The 23,072-nt window shown below is 38.5% G+C and overlaps 2 long non-coding RNA genes across 2 annotated transcripts in view; one reads left to right on the top strand and one right to left on the bottom strand.

The window, feature by feature from the left end:
• On the bottom strand, positions 1-22,319 carry LOC147799998 (uncharacterized). The gene is made up of 3 exons (XR_015424511.1): positions 22,125-22,319; positions 19,602-19,721; positions 1-2,383 (listed from the first exon to the last, which is right to left on the bottom strand). It is a non-coding gene; the product is annotated as an uncharacterized LOC147799998 (long non-coding RNA).
• The window catches only part of LOC147799997 (uncharacterized), a 76,963-nt gene that overhangs the window by 3,482 nt on the left and 50,409 nt on the right, over positions 1-23,072 (top strand). The gene's annotated exons all lie outside the window — the stretch shown is intronic.

The following is a 23,072-nucleotide window of genomic DNA, read 5'->3' as shown; positions in this document are numbered from 1 at the left end:
TCATTTTATCTTTAGTGTTATTTCTTTGTGTCTCTAGAAACAACAGAGCCCTTTACTTACATTTTTCTATTTCCCCGCCCTTCTGTGAAGACACTGCACCAAAGTTTAATTTGGTTTTCAAAAAGCTTTTTCAGCAAGCATGTTTTAATTAACTGACAATCTGTTGAATTTGGTGGTGCAGTGAGTTCTAAAAGTAACCTTCCCAAAGATGAGTGCATCTGCTGTCTATTTCAAAGTTTCAGTCCAATTGTTGAAATACTTGAAATTATTAAGCGCTGGCTCATTTTGAAATAACATAAAATTGCATGCAGTGCCATGTTAGTTACTACTTGCAAAATCTTTTTGATTGTAGACCAAAACGCATGAACTGCAATATCTTGAAATAGACAGCAGATATACTGAATGACAACACATCACTCAACATGAAAATTCAATCTTATTTTTGCAAAGTATCAACTTGGAAACGCATCTACACCAGCACATCAAATAAATGGCATAATTTTGTGTATTTTGGATGCTGATTTGTGAATCTCAAAAGAAAACGTTAAACGGTAAATTCAAGACCTTTCTGAGTGGAGTCCACAAAATCAATGAGCATCAAACTCATTTTTTTGGTCTTAAATTGGGATTGAAATTCAAAGTGTAGCTCTTTCCAAATTACTTGGTAATAGCAAGAAATAACTGTCATGGCTAAACATCCAATGCACATCAAGGCAGTGGAATCAAGCTGTATTACGGTAACATTTCACTCTAAAAACTTAAAGGATCCAGGAAACGATTTTTTTCTTAGAATCACTTTTTGTCTATCTCTGTACTCTTCTTCCATGTATGAACACTGTTTGACATCTTTTTTGAGTTTTTGTGAACTGAACAGCGCACTTTTTGAAAAAAGCATTTCTGGACAAGTGAGGGCGCTTTTGCTTTGATGTAAATCCAGGAAGACATGGTTCAGGTTGCATGTTTTTCGTGTTCAAATTGTGAACCCCAAAATTTTTATCTGGGAACATTTCTGTGAAAAGGAATTTTTGCTGGATTATTGCCATATACTTACACAGCAATAAATCGTCAAAAAAAAAGAAATCTGCCACAGCAGTGATTAACAAAATCTAGAAATGTTATGTGCACAAATCAGTGCAACGTTGAGATTCAGTGCCTTGGATGATATCATAGTTCTTCTCATGAATATGCAAAAAGTCATCAAAATATTGGGTTAAAATTGCAGAACAAAAATATAAAATGAGGTTGATTGAAACCCAAAGGTACAAAAAAAAATATTTCCTGGTTCCTTTAAGGCCTGATGTTCATATGATGTGCTAGTGTAGATTGCATGTATCTTTCAAATTGGAAAAAGTCTAAAACTCTAACTTCGTACATCATTTAACAAGTATCAAATCCTTATGTCAAAAACTATGAATATTAAGGCTGATGACATTAAACATTTACATCAAATTAACAAAGTGAAACCAGGCACATGTCCCCAAACAAATGGTAGTTTGCTGTGATCAAATTGGATATTAAATTAACAAATCAGAAATCACTATACTTCATATAAAGGCCTTCATCTCTGAACTGTCTTATAAAACAGAACTGTCCGTTGTTGAACTAGTTTAAATTTTAAAACCAAACAGCTGAGATACTGCCCTTTCTCTGAAATTTCTGCAGCACGAGCTGTCAGAGTCTTCAATGCAACGTGTCAAACATATTAACTTCTTTCACTAACGGTTGACGAGAGCACACATCTGTTGACTTTAATGCGAGTTAGTAATGACAATATCAGGGAAACACTTTCAACTACATGCACATGTTTACATTGTACGAGCACAATTTATACAAAGATGTCTTTAGATTGGATCTGTGTGTTTCCCAGTAACTGTGACTAAAAAGGCTTTTGAGTGTAAACTGGATTCTTAATGACTGAACATTAAAAACTAAATCAAATGAGTCTTGATTTTGGTTTTGTCACTGATATGTGTATGTGCCTGGTTTCGACTCATATCTTAATAGGGCAAACCCATTGGCAGTTCTCATAAATAACTCAGCAGGGAAGCAAGCAGGTTCAAGTCAATTGTTTTTCAAACAAATGCTTTATAATGTTCCTTGAAAAACTATAATAAAACTTGAGCACAGTGTGTGTTTGGCTTCAGAATACCATTGGCATACGCCGATCATCTGTACAGTGGAAAACATTTTATCAAATCATTTCTTTGATCCTCCCTATGCCATGGATTTGCCCTTTTCCCAAGATAAATGTAAGTCCATCCAGTCACGAAGAAAATGCCCACACATTGACATCAGGTAGAGACATCAGGGATGGAAGGTTCATCTGTAGTTTTGGGTGTCAGCCAGGGGTTTGTAGAAGTTCAGTTGATCAATGGCATGCTTGCTGAAAAAAAAGAAAAAAAAAACTGAGTTAGCTTGACAGATTATTCCTAATGAAATGGCAGGGTACAGGATATTCTACCTTCACTTTGCAAGCAAGCATGGCTGACCACAGGTTCATTTTTTGTAATTTTCACTTTAATCTCACAGCTTTGCTCACAGGAGATCACATGTTGGAGTAAATCCTCTAGTACAAATTCAATTTGTTACCAAATGAAATGTCAATATCAGAGCATACATGTACATGCACAACTATGAAATCAGTTCACTCAAACTTTAACGTATTGATGGTTCCAATGACATAGTGATACTTTCTGTTTTATGAAACCTTCCTGTACCCTGCCTTGTGAAAACAAACACCCGATACTTGGAACTTCCATTCTAAAATTAATCACAAAGTTGGACTATGAATTGATGGAAAAAGGTCTGTCTAGTTCCACTACACAATTAGGCATCAAACCATCTATCAACAACTGCAGTTACCCATTGTTTTGTTAGGTTCAAACAGGACAGCTGATACTCAACATAACAATAAAATCATCTTCAAAAATTGCTGGTTGTGAGAGTAAAACCCAGTCAAACCTCAGGGGGGTTGTAAGTTGAATTTACTGTGGCTTTCCAGGGCTTTGAATAACTCATAAGGCAGGAGTTTTCCAAATGGCATTATGATGGGAATCTTACACTTTGTGTGTTATATTTTTATTTTTAAAAGTAGCCAAACCTCAAGGAATAAAACTCAGGGACAAAAGTTGCATCACAATGTTCATCTCAGGAAACCCCACTTGAATCACTCTCTTGTGACCCTTTACAATTAAGCCCACGGGAACGGGGAGTCCTATGGGTGCTACAGCACCCCCAAGGCTTTTGGACCGGAATGATGGTGTACAAAATAGCACCCCCAGCGTTGACCACGTTAAGCCACAAACATAATAAAACCCACCAATGTCAGAGATTAATCCACCAAAAAACCCTAGATGTTTATGATTACAATTAGAAATGTAACTTTTTCTTCAAACAATACATTTCTCAAGAGCACCGGATGTCAGTCAAAGTCTGTGTATTCATGTTGAAGTCCATTGCGGCTGTGTCCGAAACAGGCTTCCAAAGCTACGACTAGGTTTAAATGTCTTGGTGTCTCAATGCATTGCCTATGGAATGAAGTCATAGACCTAGCTCTGGAGAACAGATTCGGACGAAGCCGTTTAATCTGTTTGGCTAGGTAGTCTGGTCCCCTGCCCAAAGATGCCACTGATAATACATCTTCAAAGAGAATAGTCAAAATCATCGGGTCTGGTATCCAGACTACTTTGCTAGGGTGCCCAGTGCAAGCACCACGCACCGTACACGACCGGGGCGCGCATAATATAAAATGTTCACTCTTTGGTATCAAAGCACAGCTTGAGATAAAAACTACAGCCCTGTTGTATCACGTGATTTGGTTATGTCACAGTAGCACTGGGGGGCACGTGTCCCCCCACAAACTCCCAGTGGCCCCCACCCACTGAAAAAAGCAGATGGAATGGATGAAAAGACCAGGCAAACACTAGGATTCATCTTGCAAGTGCTAGTAGCAGGGGGCACTTTATCCCAATCACTCTTTTCATTATAACAGTCACTAGTCGTCCCTGTTTTGGAGTACAGACTACCAGTATGGTGTCCTTATACCACCTCATTGGTCACTAAACTGGAGCAAATTCAAAGAAGAGCAACTTCAATGATACTCAAGCAGCAGATAGAGGAGATGAGCTACGAGGAGAGGCTGAAAACACTTAATTGGATGAGCCTGAGCCCAAGAAGAAATATACACCTGGTTAACTTCACCATGAAATGATTATTTAGGCCCATTGACAGCAAATTGGCTACATCTACTACATCTGTAAACACTTGGCACCAGGACACTTTATGGTTTCGTCATCATCACATCCAGACTTTAAGTCTTAAAGTCTTAAGAATTCACCTGTTCCCATTTTCCCTCTATCTGGAGTAAATTACCTGCACCTGTTAGAGATTCTTTATTGGTGGACTCTGTATGCAATTTACCCAGATTCTATGAAATGGTTATTTGGATATGTGTGTTTATAATGAGCTTCTACAGTGGTTCTTAGCCGGTATATTGGGATGGGTTGAACATCAAGGAGAGGGGATAGTGTAGAGGATAGACATGGAGATGTTTTTCATGGGGGGTGTGTTAGGGTAGTGGGGGGGTAGGAAATTGGGTGGAATGACTAGGAATGGTGGAAAAGGGCGGGGATTATACAGGGCAGGTGAAGGACGGGAAGGTTATGGGAATAGAGGTGGAATTTGGCTGGATATACTTACTGTGTACTCCAATTGCATATCAATATTTTTACATAATTTATGTTGCATGTTGTAAATGTTTGCACTCAAGAGTTTGGATTATATAGACCTTAGGGTTACAGTGACTCATCTTACTTTTGTTTATTCTGGCCAACCCTGATGGCTCTATTCTTGTTCTATAATTGTAAATGGCCCTAATATTTACATTTTCTATCATGTTTATTGTAGCAGGTTTGTGCATGTCATTGTGATTTGTTATTGCATATTTTGTATTGAAGTAATGAGTTATTTTTGGTTGGAATGTTTGTGTCTTTGATGTTCAAGAATGGCCAAATCAGTAATACTAGTAATAATGACTTGAGAAGTGAGAAGATAAAAACAAAAGAAAACTCAAAGAGACTGAGTTTCTTCATTAAGAAGCAAACAGCAACACTAAGAGTTAAGCCTTTTTTTATCTTAGCTTGTTGAAGGAGAGAGCTTGGAGAGGGAAGCTGCATGTATAGACATGTAATGTTATCCAGGAAGAGTCTGGATGCTAGGCTGAATCCTGTACATAACTGTACATTGCATAAATTGAAAGGAGACTTTGATGCCCTCTGATGAGGTTAGTCTGAGCTTCAGAGGTTAGAAGAGAATGCTAAAAAGAGACAATTTATGAAACATATTGGAGACCTCTTACAGAGGAGGCCAGAAAGAGAGGGACATTTGGTCTTTCACAATTTTCCGTGTAAAAGCAGACCTGTCATTTGTGTATTAAAGAACTTTCATGTCCAATGGTTGCAACTCAAAGAAATGGCCTGTCCTAGCATGTTCACATGCATGATAGTGAGTAAATATACAGAAACCAAAACTACGTACAATCCCTGTACTTGTCAGAAAAGGATCAAGATACTTAAACTGCACTTCCATTTTTGTGATCAGCTTTTACAGCAAACTTTTAAGAGTTAGAACAAAATCAAAATGAGAATTCCAAACATCACTGCTTCATCAAACAAGCTCGTTACTCGATCCCAGCAAATATCTGCACTAAATGGTATTTTTTTCAAACAACTCTCAGAAAATCAGCTTCAAAATAATTTTTAAAATCTGAGAAATCAGCAAGATCATAAAGGGATTTTAAACTCTGCCAAAAAGAGACAGAACAGTGTGAGGGGCTATTTCAATTGTCAATGCTTTTGACTTTCCTTTTTTCTTGAAAATATGCAAGTGCAAGAAGATGAAATACCTGACAACTGAAGTAAATTACAAATATTGTGTTTGGGCTTGATCAATTTGGCAATGAGTAAGTAACTGGGGGAAAAATGAATTAATTTCATAAAAGCATTGACAGTCAGCAACCTGATTTTACTTCTAAACTGCTTTTGGCAAGTTGCTGATGGTAACATGTATTTTTAATATTGAGCAATTCAATTAAACAGCAAGTTGGCAATTTCCAATTGTACATTTTTATCAAACTTAACATTTTCAGCGACTCAACTATTTCCATTGGGATGGGAAACTCTAACTCCGCCAGCTAAGCTGACACCCTGAAGTGAGGCTATTCCAAGGAGAAAGAGCATTCCCACTAACTACATGTAATGAAAACATGCATTACAATGCACAAACAATGCACGTACATTTTGGTACATGATCAAGTGAACAAAAACAAGTCAACTTTTACTTTTACATTGATTTGAAATTTTTGCCTGCCAAAAGTAGGGAACACTTTGGAACAGAACAATGTAAAACAGTTACTAAGTGTTAAAATCTGTCAAACGTTTTTTTTAGGTGTTAAATTACCACTGGTACTACTAAATACTCCAGGAAAATATAACCTGATGGAAAGATAATAATTGTACAATTTGAGATCAAATCTGAATCCCAACAAAGGCAATACAGTACATTACATTGCAATGGAAAGTTAACTTGTGAATAGGAAAATCTTTTTCTCTTCCCATGCAGGAATTCACTTTCATTTCACAAACGTGAAAATTTTTTACTTAAGTTGGAAAAGATTTTCAAAGGCTTTCACACAAGTAGGAATAAGTGGAATGTGTTTTCTTAGATTTTCCAACAAATGGGAAAAAGTGGGAATAGATTTTCACAGATTTTCTCACAAGTGGGAAATCAATTGCATGCCTTGTATAATGTGAGTGTGTGTATAAAAGTGAATTCTTTCAACAAAATTTCCTATCCCAATTCAGTGTTAACTTTCAATTGCAATGTACTGTAAATGTATCTCTGCAAATCTTGGCCGCAATAAGGCAATGTCAGAGCAGCCCATTGGTGTTTTGCGGAAAAAAGTGTCTTTTCAAAGGAGTGAACTTTACAAATTCAAACTAAATGAACATTCAAGTGGGAAATCTTGACTTCATCAGTCTAAATGCCCACACTGTGTCGTGAGACTGTTCCAAAGACGGATGATTACTTCTAATTTATCAAAAAAAATCAATAAAAACAGTATCTCTGTGATGTTTGAACAAAAATGAGCATGTCAATTAAACCATCTGAAGCATCTGCATAATACTGAATTATCTCACAAAATTTAGTCATGTTTATGTGTGCACTACTCAAAACAAGTTAAGAACCACTTTTTATTTTGTAATGTGCCTTTTCCCTGAAACTGTACATTTGATGTTTTGAAACAGTTTTTAAATTTCTTATTCCAGTGAGAACACCATCTACAATGTAGACAATCAAAAAATGAAAGAACTAGACCTCACTCATTTCAAAGCAGAAAAAATTAGTGATGTACATTAATGAATAAGTGGGATACTGTGATATTCATTACGTTAAGGAACCAGATAATTTCACCACCATTAAATAAATAAAAAGCAAGAAACCATCTTGTATGGGTCTTTTTCCTCATGAATTCAAAATGGCTGAAAAGAACCAACTAAACTTTTCCTCAATACATGTACATGTACCTTTGAGAGAATTTACCAGAATGAACAAATGGTCATCAGAAAACAATGTTATGGGTTTCCAATTGATACAGTCTGCCATTTGCTGGAGAAAACTCCTACAAGTCTTGCAGTTCACACTCATAACAATATCGATGTTATCAAATGCTAGTAGGTTTTTTACCAAGTGATGAGTTACCTTTATCATGAAAATCCTCCGATTTCCACGGGTGCATACACATGTATAACTGAGTGGAGACATGTCTCATTATGATTTGTAACAATATGCCATTTGGTGGAGAAACGTCAACACTGATTAACTGTAATACATGTAGGTCTTCACTTGCTACTGGATAGAGAGCCATCAATGTCATGATCTGTCATAGTCTGTTCTTGGGTGGACCGATGTCAAATCTGATAATGTCACAGATCTCCACTTATTACTGGGAGGAGATCCGTTAATGTCATGATCTGTAGTAATCTGCTCTTGGGTGGAGAAATGTCAATTGTACATGTAGATGGAGAGGCATCATTGTGATAACTGTTGCAAGTCTTCATTTGTAGCTGCACTGAGAGACATCACTGCGATGAGCTGTCATACAGGAAAAGTCAGCTAGTCCCTCAAGCAGGACCCGTTCAGCAGTGGATCCTCAGTGGATGTCCTCTGGGAGCTTCATCCTTCACGTGGCCTTGTGCAGGTCTCCACTTGCAACTTGGTGGAGAGACGTCACAGTGATTAGGCATTGCTGGTTTTCACTGGCCACGCTGATGTGGTGAGCTGTCACAGGCCTGTATTTGCTGCTTAGTAAGGGGACACCACTGTGATGAACGATCTCACAGGCCTTCATTTGCAACATTAGTGAGGAGACATCACCATGATGAACTGTCACGTAGGCCTGAATTTGCTCCTTGGTGGAGAGATATCACTGTGGTGAACTGTCATGTAGGCCCTTGCTCCTTGGTGGAGAGATGTCATTGTGATGAACTGTCACATAGGCCTGAATTTGCTCCTTGGTGGAGAGATATCACTGTGATGAACTGTCACGTAAACCCTTGCTCCTTGGTGGAGAGATGTCATTGTGATGAACCATCATGTAGGCCCCTATTTGCTCCGTAGTGGAGAGATGTCACTGTGATGAACTGTCAAATTTAGGCCTCTACATGTATTCGCTCCTTGTGAAGAACTATCACATAGGCCTCTATTTGCCTCCTTGGAGGAGAGATATCATTGTGATGAACTGTCACGAAGGCCCCTATTTGCTTCTTGGTGAAAAGATATCATTGTGATGAACTGTCACGTAGGGCTCGATTTGCTTCTTGGTGGAGAGATATCATTGTGATGAACTGTCACATAGGCCTCTATTGGCTCCTGGGTGGAGAGATGTCATTGTGGCGAGCTGTCACAGGCCTCTATGTACTACTAGATGGAGAGATGATATTGTGTTTAACGGCAATAGAAGTCCATTTGCTGACCTGTTTTGCATATCCTGGAATCATTCAGGAAGATGGCTCAGTCCTCTAGACACACTGCATCGAGAACAATTTTCATTTCAAGCTAGCAATTCTACAAATGAGCATGTCTCATTTTTCTTGGAAAATTTATGGTTCTGACTTTGCTACTTCATGTACCGTATCAGCAAAATTTGTCATGAGGAATAAGACACCATAAAAGACAGTTTCTTGGTTCTTAACACAAAAATACTCTTAACTAATTACATTTACATGTACATATCTCGCTGCTACCTTAATTCAAGGTACGAGACTATCAGAAATTCTAACCAAACATCAGTTGGATTCCCAGCTTCCTCCTTTAACCCTCAAAGAGCCGTTTTATTTTTGCCCATGTAGCCCCACCCCCCAAGATTTTGGCAATGCCACAACGGATTTGTTTTAAAATTTAGCGTTCATGTAAAGACATTCCTTATCAATATAAAGTTGAACTTTGAACTCAATCAAACATATATGTTTGTTGTTTTTCAGTAATTTGAGGTTCAAGGCTACATGCGTGTCGGCCTTTGCACTTTGAACACAAAAGTACATGTCCATGTACAAAACATACATTTGGCTGACCTGTCTCAGAAAATCCCTGCTGTGCTAGAACGATATGTTCCATTCTCACAAAATTGATGTCAAAATGACCATAAAACTCACTCTTAAAATTCTGAAAGGCTGAGCTTCTGCAGTGATAACAGAAAAAATATTCAGAGTGGAATTTGCCCCAACCCCTGGCTATTTTAGGATTAACTTGAAGACAGAACCTTGTCTTGAAACTCGTCACAAAAAAATGCATGTTTTCTTACAACTTTTGGCCCTAACTGCCCAAAACCTGCCATACTCCAACAGCAGGTTTTGGCAGGTTTTGGCAGGTTTGGTACCGTACCGTAGGAACCTGCTGTTGAATTTTGTGAGACTTGGGATGAAAGGCCCAGGGAGATGGTGTTGGATTCTGTGTGAGTTGGGACACACAGGAGTCATTGTGTGCAGTGTCTGACTTGCTGTACCAATTGTTGGACTATGCTTGATTTTGTCAGGTTTGGTACTGTTCAATGCAAGTCATCCTATACTGCAAAGACCCTTCCATACCATATCACTCAAACTCCAACGGGCTCATTCTGTTGGAGTTTACCAGGTTTGGTGCAGTAACCTGCATGTACAAGTACATAGACAAGTACATGAACCTGTTGGATTTTGTGAGGTTCAGTATGCTTTCTAGTGCAGGAGCCTAGGGGGTTAGGGGTAAAATTACAGAGTTATCACATCCGTGATTGAATGAATAGCTAAATATTCAACCAGTCAGTTGGCTTCATCAGTACAATCCACTCTAAAACAATACTTGATTGAATGAATAGCTAAATATTCAACCAGTCAGTTGGCTTCATCAGTGCAATCCACTCTAAAACAATACTTGATTGAATGAATAGCTAAATATTCAACCAGTCAGTTGGCTTCATCAGTGCAATCCACTCTAAAACAATACTTGATTGAATGAATAGCTAAATATTCAACCAGTCAGTTGGCTTCATCAGTGCAATCCACTCTAAAACAATACTTGATTGAATGAATAGCTAAATATTCAACCAGTCAGTTGGTTTCATCAGTGCAATCCACTCTAAAACAATACTTGATTGAATGAATAGCTAAATATTCAACCAGTCAGTTGGCTTCATCAGTGCAATCCACTCTAAAACAATACTTGATTGAAGGAATAGCTAAATATTCAACCAGTCAGTTGGCTTCATCAGTGCAATCCACTCTAAAACAATACTTGATTGAATGAATAGCTAAATATTCAACCAGTCAGTTGGTTTCATCAGTGCAATCCACTCTAAAACAATACTTGATTGAATGAATAGCTAAATATTCAACCAGTCAGTTGGCTTCATCAGTGCAATCCACTCTAAAACAATACTTGATTGAATGAATAGCTAAATATTCAACCAGTCAGTTGGCTTCATCAGTGCAATCCACTCTAAAGCAATACTTGATTGAATGAATAGCTAAATATTCAACCAGTCAGTTGGCTTCATCAGTGCAATCCACTCTAAAACATGATCATCTCCCTCAAACAATGTTTGAGTTGTTTGAAATCAAATATCAGGGACACAGGGAGTTATTTTGATACTTATTCCCAGTCTAGAGGTGACTTTTTATTCCAATGTGAGAAGTTGCCCAAGCATACTCCTATCACAGCTTAACTGACCATTACTTAACTTAACTGACCATTTGCCAAAAGTGACAAGGTAACATGATCCTCTAAAGACAATCCAGTCTTACACTGATGTTATTGTATGTTGCCCACTCCCCTTTCCCAGCTATGCTATCTTGGTGTAGGGCATGTTCTCTGTACAAAAGACCTACTTCAAAATGATCAAAAGGGCAAGACAGGTGAATATTCAACAAGAAACACCAAGGGTATGAAGAAAACTGACCATCAATGGGAAAGACCAAAGACACATTACAAGTTGCACATGTATAGGCCTACCTAGCAGTCAGGTTGAAAGGCTGAGGGTAGAGGAGAAAATAATCAAGAGTTTTTCTAGCAGTTTGGAAAAAAACATGAGAGATATAGGTCGGCGGCAGAAGACTTATTTCAACGTGACAAGAGAGGTGAATATTGATCTTTTTGGTAGGAAAGAAGGCTTGATCATAACGGTAACTAAAATGTAATCAGACATGCCGTAGTCTGGACTACGTAGCGAGGTTGATAGGAAAGAAAATTATTTTAGACAAATCTAAAACAAGGATTAAGCTGCAACAAGGCCGAGTATCAACATGAAAGTTGGCCTAACGAGAGATGTGTGCATGTACCAGACAAAATGGAAACCCATAGGGTTGAGGGTTAGGAAGATATTGTGTAGGAAAGGTTTGGTTTTTGTTTTCAAGTATAATGTTTTCAAGTTAGAAAAATAAAGACTGGAAATGTACCATTGACCATTCAAACCTTTTGCACTATGTAATCGCCATCTTGTCTGCAAAGTACATGGGACCAAGGTTTGTAATGTAAACCTACATGTACTGGTGTAGATTTCCCTTGTACTCACAGATGGCACAGTGCTACTGTAATGAATATCACTGAGCCCAGGGGAACCTATCAACTGCCATTTGTTAAATCCTTGGGATTTGTACATGTACAAGTGAGGGATACGTACCTGTACAAGTGACTTTTTATTGACAATTTTACTTGCCAACAATAATCTTAGAATGGCTGATTTGGAGGCATCATTTTAGTGGCTGCATGCATGAGGGTGCTCTCCAGTGGTGGTTTTATCTTTTTACCATTTTTATGTGACGGACCGACTTGAATCAAGTCTAATCTTGGAATGTGTTATGAGTTTGGTAGCCATCCGAATAGTCATAATAGTTCCCACCCCGTCATGCTTGTAACCAGTATTTAAAGAGCTCGATGGGATATGAAATGGTCAGTTGTTTGTAACTAGTCATATTGCTTGATTTATACATGTATGAGGCTGGATTAGCTCAATGGTTATATTTCTACAAAACTTTGACGCATTATTCTTGCGCAACGTACTTTGCCGTGGCGTACGTACGATTCTCCCTCTCTCCGATCGAGTTGTGTTGGCACATAACATGAGTTGTCGTTCTTCATCAAGCTTTCAAATTTTGTTCACTTTAATTTTGCGTTTGGGTCGTGTCGACATTTTAGCCTTGTTTTCATCAACCTTGTGACTACGCTAGCTGTCCGCCGTTGGTTGATGAGATCCAAAATAGGACATTTGGCTTCCTTTCAGTTTTGCACATTGTAGAGAAAATTTTGTGCATGTGTCGTGTGACCAACGACTGTTGCACGTCAGCAACCTGACGACTGTTGTGTGTATTTTGTGCAATAGATTTACTCAGAGGAGAGAGGCAGGTCCGCACAATGCCCTTGGGAATTTATTAAAAGTTAACGTATAATGCCCTTGGGAATTTATTAAAAGTTAACGTATAATGCCCTTGGGAATTGAGTAAATTTTAATTTACAATCACCTAGGAACCTAACTTTATATTCTCAACTCTTGAGGAGTCTCATCGTCATAAACAAATACACTTCTGGTTATTGTCATACTCATACTTTAGATCTTCCTCCATGTTTATATTATAGTGTAGCCTATGCTGTCTCATAATTGTTGAATTGAATAATTAAATCTAATCTGAAATGCAATCACGGAACATCATATTGTACTGAATACATATATTATTCTTTGATTAATCTGTGATCACTTAGCAGTTTCCTGTCCTCAATTTAAAAGTTGAACAGACCCACTACGTCAAGGTGGCAACACCCCCCACGTAACCATTACATTTATATACATATATTTTTATTGTCAACAGTTTTTTTTACTAAACGGAAGAATGGAAAGTGGGCTATGACTGAGTGGCTGAGGTATGCCAGGCAAAATGTCTTGGTTTAATCCTTGGCTAAGACTAGAGCATGCAGTCAGTAAGAGTAAGTCATAGTTAGTCCCAGTAGAAGAGGGAGGAGGGGACAGGGGATATCCAATACTGTTTGATGCTTGTTTATAGTGTGACCATATTCTCACTGTCTGACATGGATGCTGTGTTTGTTTGTCCAATGTTGGAAATTTCTGCCAGTCTATTTTGTGTACACAATGCTTCATTTTTCAGGGGAGGTTCCCTTCCAGTGAAGTTAGATGAAGTGTCAATGTACAATGTAAATAGCACTTTAGAGTAGCTCTAGCAGACCACTGCTCCACCCAGGTTATATTGATCCAATCAGAGACAGACTGTGGTGAGGAGAGATAAATAACTAAAAGCAGTAGGCCTAAAGGAGAAACTTTGAGAGTAGGTCCAAAGGCAGGAAACTGACAGTGGAAGGGGAGACCAAGAACAAATGGCCATCAAGAAGAAAGTCTGAATGTAGGAAATAGACAGTAAGAAAAAGAAACAGAGTGCTGATGACAGTCGGGAAGAAACTTGGAGCATAGGGGAGAAAACAGACAGCAAGCCATTAGGAGAAATCTACGGTGTTAAATAACATGTGGGGAAGTGACCACTGCCTAATCACCACTGAAATAAACCACCATGTACGTGTAGGCCTCTATGAAAATACTAAAACTGTACACCTACATGTAAGTGGTCTCTTAAAGAAGCTGACTGGGGAAAATTTGTACAAGAATGGAAGCCATTTAACACTGCAAACATTGATGATACATAAAATGATTCATCTATCAACTCAATCATGTAATGACTGGTTCCATAGCCAAGATCAACCCTACTCATACAAATAAACCTCCCTCTTCCTGGGGGAATGACAGTCAGCGAGTACAGGAAGCAAAAGGAAGGTTCTGGAAAAAACAACGAAAAACAAGACTACCATCTGACTTGTAAAAGAGCCTGTACCATTGCTAAGGAACTATTCAAGTTGCACAAGAAAAGACTGGCAAAAATTTGGCAATGTTATCTGGAATAAGATTATATGGATTGACCCTACTCACAAAACGAGTAATATTCCAGTTATACACTATAGTGGCATCAATATTACCAGTGATAAAGGTAAAGCTGACGCATTTGTTGACAACTTTGCTAAAACAAGTAGTACTGAAATTACGATCCCTCTTTTATCGATACTAAACAAGAGGCTACAAACAATCTCAGTTTACACGACAACAATGATAGTGTTATTAATGAACCATTCAATATAACAATATAGTGATAAAACATTTTCTCACAAAACCCAGGGAATACTCATTATCGTCAATATGATTTGGCACGCTTTCCAATGTCCCAAGACTCTATCTTTATTCTCATCCTCAAACCGGGAAAAGATCCTGCTAAAGCAGCTCTCTGAAATTGCCCCCTGTTCCTAAGCCAGTCTACATGAACGTGAAAATTATGAAACAAAATGTAAAAAAAAAAAAGCCCCACACCCTTCCCACAATCACTTTCAAGTACTGTACACACACATGCACATGTAGCAATAATATGTACAGATCTACAAATGGATAGCAAGTATCCAAACTTCAACAGATCCAGGGGTAAAGTTAATGTACATCTAGTTAAGTGGTTTTCCACAAACCTATGGGTTCCTCCTCTACAGGGTCTGAATCCAATCCAGGCTATTACATGTACACGTATGTGTATGGATTGGATTTTCATTCATTGCCTAATTTCATTGGCTTTCCCTGGGAATTTCAACTGGGATTCTGTCCTCCAACCTCCATTTGTCGTTTCTCTGCAAGTTTCTGCAGCCCAGTACACTGGTACCACGGCTTTGTCAAAATCATGAACTTGTGATGCCCGAGGGCATGGTCCGTCTCAATTAATTTTCGAGCAAGTTCTACTGTTAAAACTTTGGTGAATTATAATTGTTGATTACCTGTACATAGCCGTAATCGATGTATGATATATATGCCTAGAGTCCACATGTCATGAGCCTATACGTGCAGCAGGCATGTGCATTGCAAATGGAAGCTGTTGAATGTGTGCCGTCATCTTGCAGAACACGTAATTAACTCCGAACACTGATTAATTGATTCTCCTAATTAACCATTCTCACTTTTATGTGATAGAATAATTTTCAAATTTTAGTTGATTATAAAGAGATAATTTGGGCTATTCAGGCAATTTAAGAAATATGATTGGGAAATGCATAAGAGTGCCACCATAAAGTTACAATGTGATAACAACTATTGAACCCAAAAGAATTCTAAGATGCGTGACGGGAGAATATAAAAAGCCAAGCATGACCTGCTCACTTTATTTGCCTCAATAAGTTGTGTTACTCGACGTTAGGTAAGAAACTTTCTTTGTTTTCTGATTTATTTAAGATCTCTGAAGTACATTTTCTGTCTGTTAGTTCTTGATTATTAATGATTTAGAGCCTCTCCAGATGATGATGAATTAATTTTGAATGACATCTTTCACTGTATAATCAATATCCATCGCACATTACGATTTCTTGAAAATTTATGACGTTATAAACTAAACTAAAGGAATGTGATGACTTATTAAGCAGAGACTCTGGCTTCATTATAAGAACATTGTTATGAGATGACTTCTCTGATATTCATTGTTCTGATAAATTAATGTAATTAAGTCACCGCAATAAGTTACTCTACGCACACAATTCAAGCAACACCGAGAAATCGCAGAGGCTAGGCGCAGTTACATGTAAAACTGGCTGAGTATTCAAGAGGGTACTGGCAAATTGAGGAAGGAGGTGGCACCGTTACAGAAACCTACCGCAGTAACTGCAGCAGGGGCTGGTTACTGAGGTAGTAGATGAAGTTATGGAAATCTATTCCAGAGAAATTGCAGCAGGGCTGGTTACTGATGTAGTAAATGAAGTTATAGAAATCTACCAGGGTAATTGCAGCAGGGCTGGTTACCGATGTAGTAAATGAAGTTATAGAAATCTATAGGGGAGTGATTGCAGCAGGGCTGGCTAGCGGCGTAGTAGATGAAGTTATAGAAATCTACCGGGTTAATTGCAGCAGGGCTGGTTACTGATGTAGTAAATGAAGTTATAGAAATCTACCAGGGTAATTGCAGCAGGGCTGGTTACTGATGTAGTAAATGAAGTTATAGAAATCTATAGGGGAGTAATTGCAGCAGGGCTGGTTACCGATGTAGTAAATGAAGTTATAGAAATCTATAGGGGAGTAATTGCAGCAGGGCTGGTTACCGATGTAGTAAATGAAGTTATAGAAATCTATACCGGGGTATTTGCAGCAGGGCTGGTTACCAACGTAGTAAATGAAGTTATGGAAATCTATAGGGGAGTGATTGCAGCAGGGCTGGCTACCGGCGTAGTAGATGAAGTTATAGAAATCTACCGGGTTAATTGCAGCAGGGCTGGCTACTGATGTAGTAAATGAAGTTATAGAAATCTATAGGGGAGTAATTGCAGCAGGGCTGGTTACCGATGTAGTAAATGAAGTTATAGAAATCTACCGGGTTAATTGCAGCAGGGCTGGCTACTGATGTAGTAAATGAAGTTATAGAAATCTACACCGGGGTAATTGCAGCAGGGCTGCTACCGATGTAGTAAATGAAGTTACAGAAATCTATACCGGGGTATTTGCAGCAGGGCTGGTTACCAACGTAGTAAATGAAGTTATGGAAATCTATACCGACGTAATCTATTACCAACGTAGTAAATGAAGTTATGGAAATCTATACCGCAGTAACTGCAGCAGGGCTGGTTACCAAAGTACATACATGTAGGTACGGTACGTACGTACGATGCTACCCCTAACCCTACAGGGTATTTTGGCTACAAACCCTGCCAGATGCATCAAACTGCATCAGCTGTCCAAATTACTTGGTAGCACAGCGCAGCAAAGTGCAGCTATGGATATTGCTGCATGTGGCAGGCAAGGCCATATACATGTATGGTGTTTGTCAGTGCTGCCACTAGTCCCTTACCAATTGCAGCAGTATGCATCAGGTATCAGAGTTGCTGGCAGTGTGTATTTTAGTATTGTGCATTTGTATTGAGTCGCCGGGATTTTCTTGATGAGACCAAATATTGAACTATACATTTGTCTCTTCTCTTCCTTTTAGGTTTTTTTAAAATTTCTTCTTCCTTTTTTGTTTTCTCTTTGCTTCTTTTATATTCTTTGTTTCTTTTCTTTCTTTGACTCTATTTCTGTGGTTTTCTTGTTGTTTTCCTTCTTCTATTTACATTACAGTGAAACCCAATAGTGACCACCCTTCAGCCTTTGCCCAGCAACCCCATTCCCCAGTGACAGTAACCAATCTCCCAGCACTTACATGTAGCTGGTTTGACTTCAATTTCCATCAGTATCGCTACAAAGTTCACAGCAGTCAGTGGCTGCATTTTACATCAAAGTGCATCAGAAATTTTTCACCTGATACACTATGCTGCATCTGGCAGGGTTAGGGGTAATTACTAAATTACGTAATTACGTAATGGAAGTGGTAGAAATATACCGAAGCAGCCTCAGCACAGCTTTATTCATACTTAGGCAGACTTATAATATGCAGTGAAGTAATGAATTTCGGGTAAATCGAGGAACCAAAGACTAAAGAATTGTTGGAGGTGTGCTGTTTAAATATCTGAATAAAACAAACAAGGTTGACATTACACAGTTGTCAAACCGTTGTTTACCTCCATTGTCCCGACTCAAGTTTAACTACCTGGTTGTTAATTTCACTCAAATAAATCTGGGGATTCAATAATTTATTGTTGCAGTCCCACCACAAGTGAGTGCCTTCTAACCAGACCAACAGAGAGAAACTCTGGCGGCCGCGTACGGGACAAACTGAGTGACTTTATCTTCAATATGGAAATCAGCCACAAGTGGGTTGACTCATACAAGCAGCCTACAGAGCATGTAGTGCAAGGAACAAGACAGATTTGTATCTCCATGACTTCTTACACAAAGACTTACCACTGAACCACTCAGTGTGGGTAAAATGCTGAAAATTAAATGTTAAATGACAGAAAATGCATTCTGTCCCTTATTTGCTCAACAATCAAATCGGTCGGCATTCTTTAAACACTATGGGGTGAATCAGTTCTTAGAATACTGTTCAACACAACCTGTTTTAGTTATCATTCAGATCACGCTCTGGGTTATCAGTTGAAATAGATTCATTCCAGCATCGCAATGCTGATTCCTGGAAAGTGACTGGCAGAAGAAGCCCTCACTGCACGTTTCCATAAAAATTAAGGCTGCCAGATGACTGTAATTTGGCTGGACACTGTACCAGTTTCTACAAAATGTCTATTGTTGTTTTCGGGGGATATGCTTTACTGAAACTAGAGCCTCTTGTCCCATTCATAAAATAAAATTAGGGCGGCAATTTAGCCTTTGCAAGTACATGTATGATTGCATATTGTTTTCTATCAGGTCCTTCTAGTGGTCAAGAATAGAGCAATGATGGCTTACTTTCACATAATTAGGAAAAGGCTTGATATTGTTAAGAAATCTGGCAGCCTCTTTTGAAATGTACAATGTACCTTGGATTTTACCCTAAGAGAAATGTGTGTCTTCCACTCCATCACATCAGGTACATGTCCTTGAATGAAAGGACCGCATTTAAATGAAGACCACACATCTGCTCTTTTTAGGTTGGAAACTGTTGTGTTGAAAGGTTACAGGTGAAAACTTACAAAGTTCAACGATGAGCGTAACGGGAGCATTCAGTACAATTTCATGGTTTTTTTTCAGCAATGCATGCAAAACAAACATTTGGTTGGCACAGACCCAACTGTGTTTCTTTGAAATCAATTCTTTTTTCAAACAGAAACTACCTCTATCTCTGTTCCTCAGCATCAATCAGAACTTGTGCTTCAAAGTATACCAAGGGGGAAGCCCAAATAAGCCATATTTAAGATTCCAGGGCCCACTGGGCGCTTGATATGCCCCTTGAAAGAACATCAGAACAGTCAGGTTCCTCTACACAGTCAGGAATTTGGAAGCTTAATGGCCAATTACATGTAGTAAAAATGGCAAATTATCAACATCCACTAGGATGGCACTGAATGTGGACCTGTGTTTGTACAGCACATGATGGAGTGGAGCACACTGGATCCTAAGCTCTCTGCCTCACCTTGTAATGTCAGTCCTGTCAGTGTGATGAGGAAATCTTGCTATTGGTCCGAGAGTACTTCTTGCGACACAACAACATCCATTCAAAGGATTTTTGGTGGCATTCCACAAGAACTTTATCCTGACAAAGGGAAAATAAGAAAATGTGAAAGTTATTCACTAATCAGAAGAGGATGTCATAATGTTTTTATAAAATAAAGACATTTATTTTGCCCACATGCACAAATTTTGCTCATCAATGATCACTTTTTAATTACAGATTTTTGGACTTACACCAGTGTACATGTATATCCATGACACTGTATACTCAGTGCTTGTCCGAGAGCTACATGTAGTAAAAAAATACTTATGTGGGCCTCAAACGCATGACCTCCTGCTTACTAGTGCAGACGTCTTAACCACTCAACCACAAAGCTTGCTACAGTACATGTAGCGCCAGCTGGCCGGTCTAAGTCAAACGCAGCAGCGGGTATGCAAACTTTATCAAGATGTACTTTGCATCGGGGAGGTAATAATTACAGGAATTTGCCCTTAACACCAACGTACATGTATATTTATGACATTGTATACATGTAGACCTTTTTCACCCACGTGACAGGATTGCGATAAATGTAAACAATATCACCACATGTGGACCGCCTTGACCACGGTGATCGCATATACTCCTACGGGCAGCTTCATCCACATACAAGCGCACATGCAAACACTGCATGCTTGACTAGTTCATCTTGAGTTAGTAGATTACCATCACAACACTATGCACTCATTACCATCACAACACATGGCTGTCCAGCATGATCGTCACATCACAGGAAAAAGGTCTGTACTCGGCACTTGTCCGAGAGCTTGTGAAAAATTTGCAAACATACTTGGGTGGGACTCGAACCCACAACCTCCTGCTTTCTAGTACAGATGTCTAAACCACCTACCAACGAGTTTGCCGGGGAGGGATAGCATTTTGCTAAGTAAAGAATGTCGCATCCTAATGAACCTTTTTTCCTCATACTGTGGTGCATATCAGCTCTACAACCAATATGGCTGGGTAGCACGATCAGACAAACACTGCAGTCTTGGAGAATTAATCAATTGTCATATAAACATGAAGTCTAACAAATCTCATCATTTTCTGCTTGGTGAAACTTCATTTATTCAACTGATGGCTTCAAAGTCTACTGAAAAACCACCTTCAACAAAAGAGTTTAACATGTACATGATATACAGGTCATTCATGCATAAATGGGAATGAAGTTGAAAAAGATCACTGGAGCATGTGCGTTGTCCATTTAAGTCAAAAGATTGACTTTTTTTGCTTATTTTGTGAATTTCGATTTCCAATTGTTTACCTTGACCATTCACCATTTTGAAAAACATCTCAATTTAAAACATTGAAAATTCAAATGGCTCCTTGTTTTCTAATTTTTGTTTCTAAAATAACATTGTTCAGAGTCAACAGGGTTGAAATCCAATAAATAAAACAATGTTAGCCAAGCAAAAGTACATGCCAAGTGACCAGCACTTCCGACATGTCTGGAGAAATGCACAGCAAGGCAGGGAGGAATGTAGTAATATATTTGCCATTAGGGCAAATCAAATGAATTCCTTGATTATCATCACCACCACACCGGATCATCCCTACCGCCCTAACTTTTTAATATTTGATATTTCCAACTTTTTAACAGATTTCCGGTCCTTTTCAACATGACAACATCAAATTTACTGCTTGCACAGTTGCTTGTATTAACCTGTGTGCCCTAAATCTATATGTGCAGTCATTGCCCTTCATGAGCACTTTCTTCTGGAGTTATTTGGGAAAAAAAAGCCGCCCGGTTGTTTACATGATTTTGTGTTTTGTTTGAATCATTTTTATTATGGAATTTGTACAATTTATGAGATTTCATGATCACTACTTGTGATGAAATAGCACATTTTGTTACTTACGAACTTAGCTTTCCAGTAAAAGTCAACATTTTGTTGGCCAGTCTTAGCCAAATTTGAACCGAGTCTTTGAACACTAATGTATTGAAGGGTAGAGAACATTACACCCTTTGCATGGATAATGGTACAGTGCATCCAAATTTTAAAAAATTATTTACGATGGCAAAAGTAGGTCTCATGTCAGGTATTTTCTCCATTTCCTGGTCACAGCAATTATTCATATTATTTTTTTACAAGCAACAAACTACAATTGCTAGGATATTTCTGGCTTTGCTTGTCCAGCTAAGATGCAGGCAGTAATCAGGCACTTTTGGAATGTTTTCTTTTATTTGTCTGACTCGGCGCCTATCACTGAATACTTTCAAGTTCCAGAGTTGCAACTACATGTACATGTATTTCTGTGTCCTTCCTCTATGAAAAAAAATACTGTTGTTGTTTTAAATACGCCACCGGCTGAAAGAGAAAACGTGACTCATGCCAATAAACCTTTTTTTCCGACACTCTACAGATTGATGTCAACAATAAATGGTACAAGTACATTATGTGCATTTTGGCCTGTTGGTTTCAAATTCATTGAAATAATACCCACCAAGTAGCAGTAACTAACCAACCCTCGTATCGTCTGGTAGAAGAATAGAAGAAATAGCTCGTACTCTCCCAATAATTCTGCTTCAAAATACAAGTCACAAATTCTGTGGAACCTTCAAAGCGTCCGCCATCGCAATTCAGACTGCGTGCGCATTTAGAGCACGTGTTGTGGCCTCAAACACAAAAAGGAAGACTGGTTCCCGCCAAGAGTTGTGAACTGCTAGGTTGGAAAGATACCTGATGGAAACCAGTCAGTTTGTTTTTGTTTTGCCGATTTAATAGAGCCTGAAAGTTGATCCCTGATGACAGCTTCCGAAACCCTCGGATAGCTTTTAGAATTTGTAATTTTTTTTGTTCAGTTTCTTCTTAAAAAATCCAACTCGAAAAAAAGGGCTTTGAAATATACTTGCTAACAATATCAATTCATAGAAACTGAAAAATTACCTGATCTAAAAGGGAAATATCCTGCCAAAAATTGACCCGCAACTTTCGAAAATCTAAAATACATGAAGAACAGTGCAATGCCGCACTCTGGTACGCACACGAACATTTACGATCTGAAATTTTATAGTGGTCTGTCGGTAAAAGCCGAAATAAAACAGATCAAAATATTTACATACTTTCATTATTTCCAAGGGAATAAATATGAAGCAATATTCTACTTTTACGAAAGATTCTAATATTTTATTTAGCCTTTGCTGACAACAAACGCGTGATGTCAACTCAACGGAATCTGGAACCCATCGACTGCAGGTAGGTCAATCTTTGCAAGGTTGTACAATCTCGTTTTCAAGAAAGCACGGCGAGTGAAAACAAACGTGCATGAATGACCAAGGAAACCTAGGTACGACATCGCCACGCGTGAAAGGTTGTTAATAAAATTCGTATACCCATCTCCAGCTGACTTTTCCTAATATTACTTGAAGAAGACAAAGGTAAAATTCCAACA

This window comes from Acanthaster planci, linkage group LG02 (assembly GCF_054643075.1).
Source record: "Acanthaster planci isolate LZ-2023a linkage group LG02, COTS_SCS, whole genome shotgun sequence".
In the NCBI taxonomy this organism is placed as follows: Eukaryota; Metazoa; Echinodermata; class Asteroidea; order Valvatida; family Acanthasteridae; genus Acanthaster; species Acanthaster planci.
Note: the sequence above shows the minus strand (reverse complement) of the source record. Positions and strands in the feature narration are given on the sequence as shown.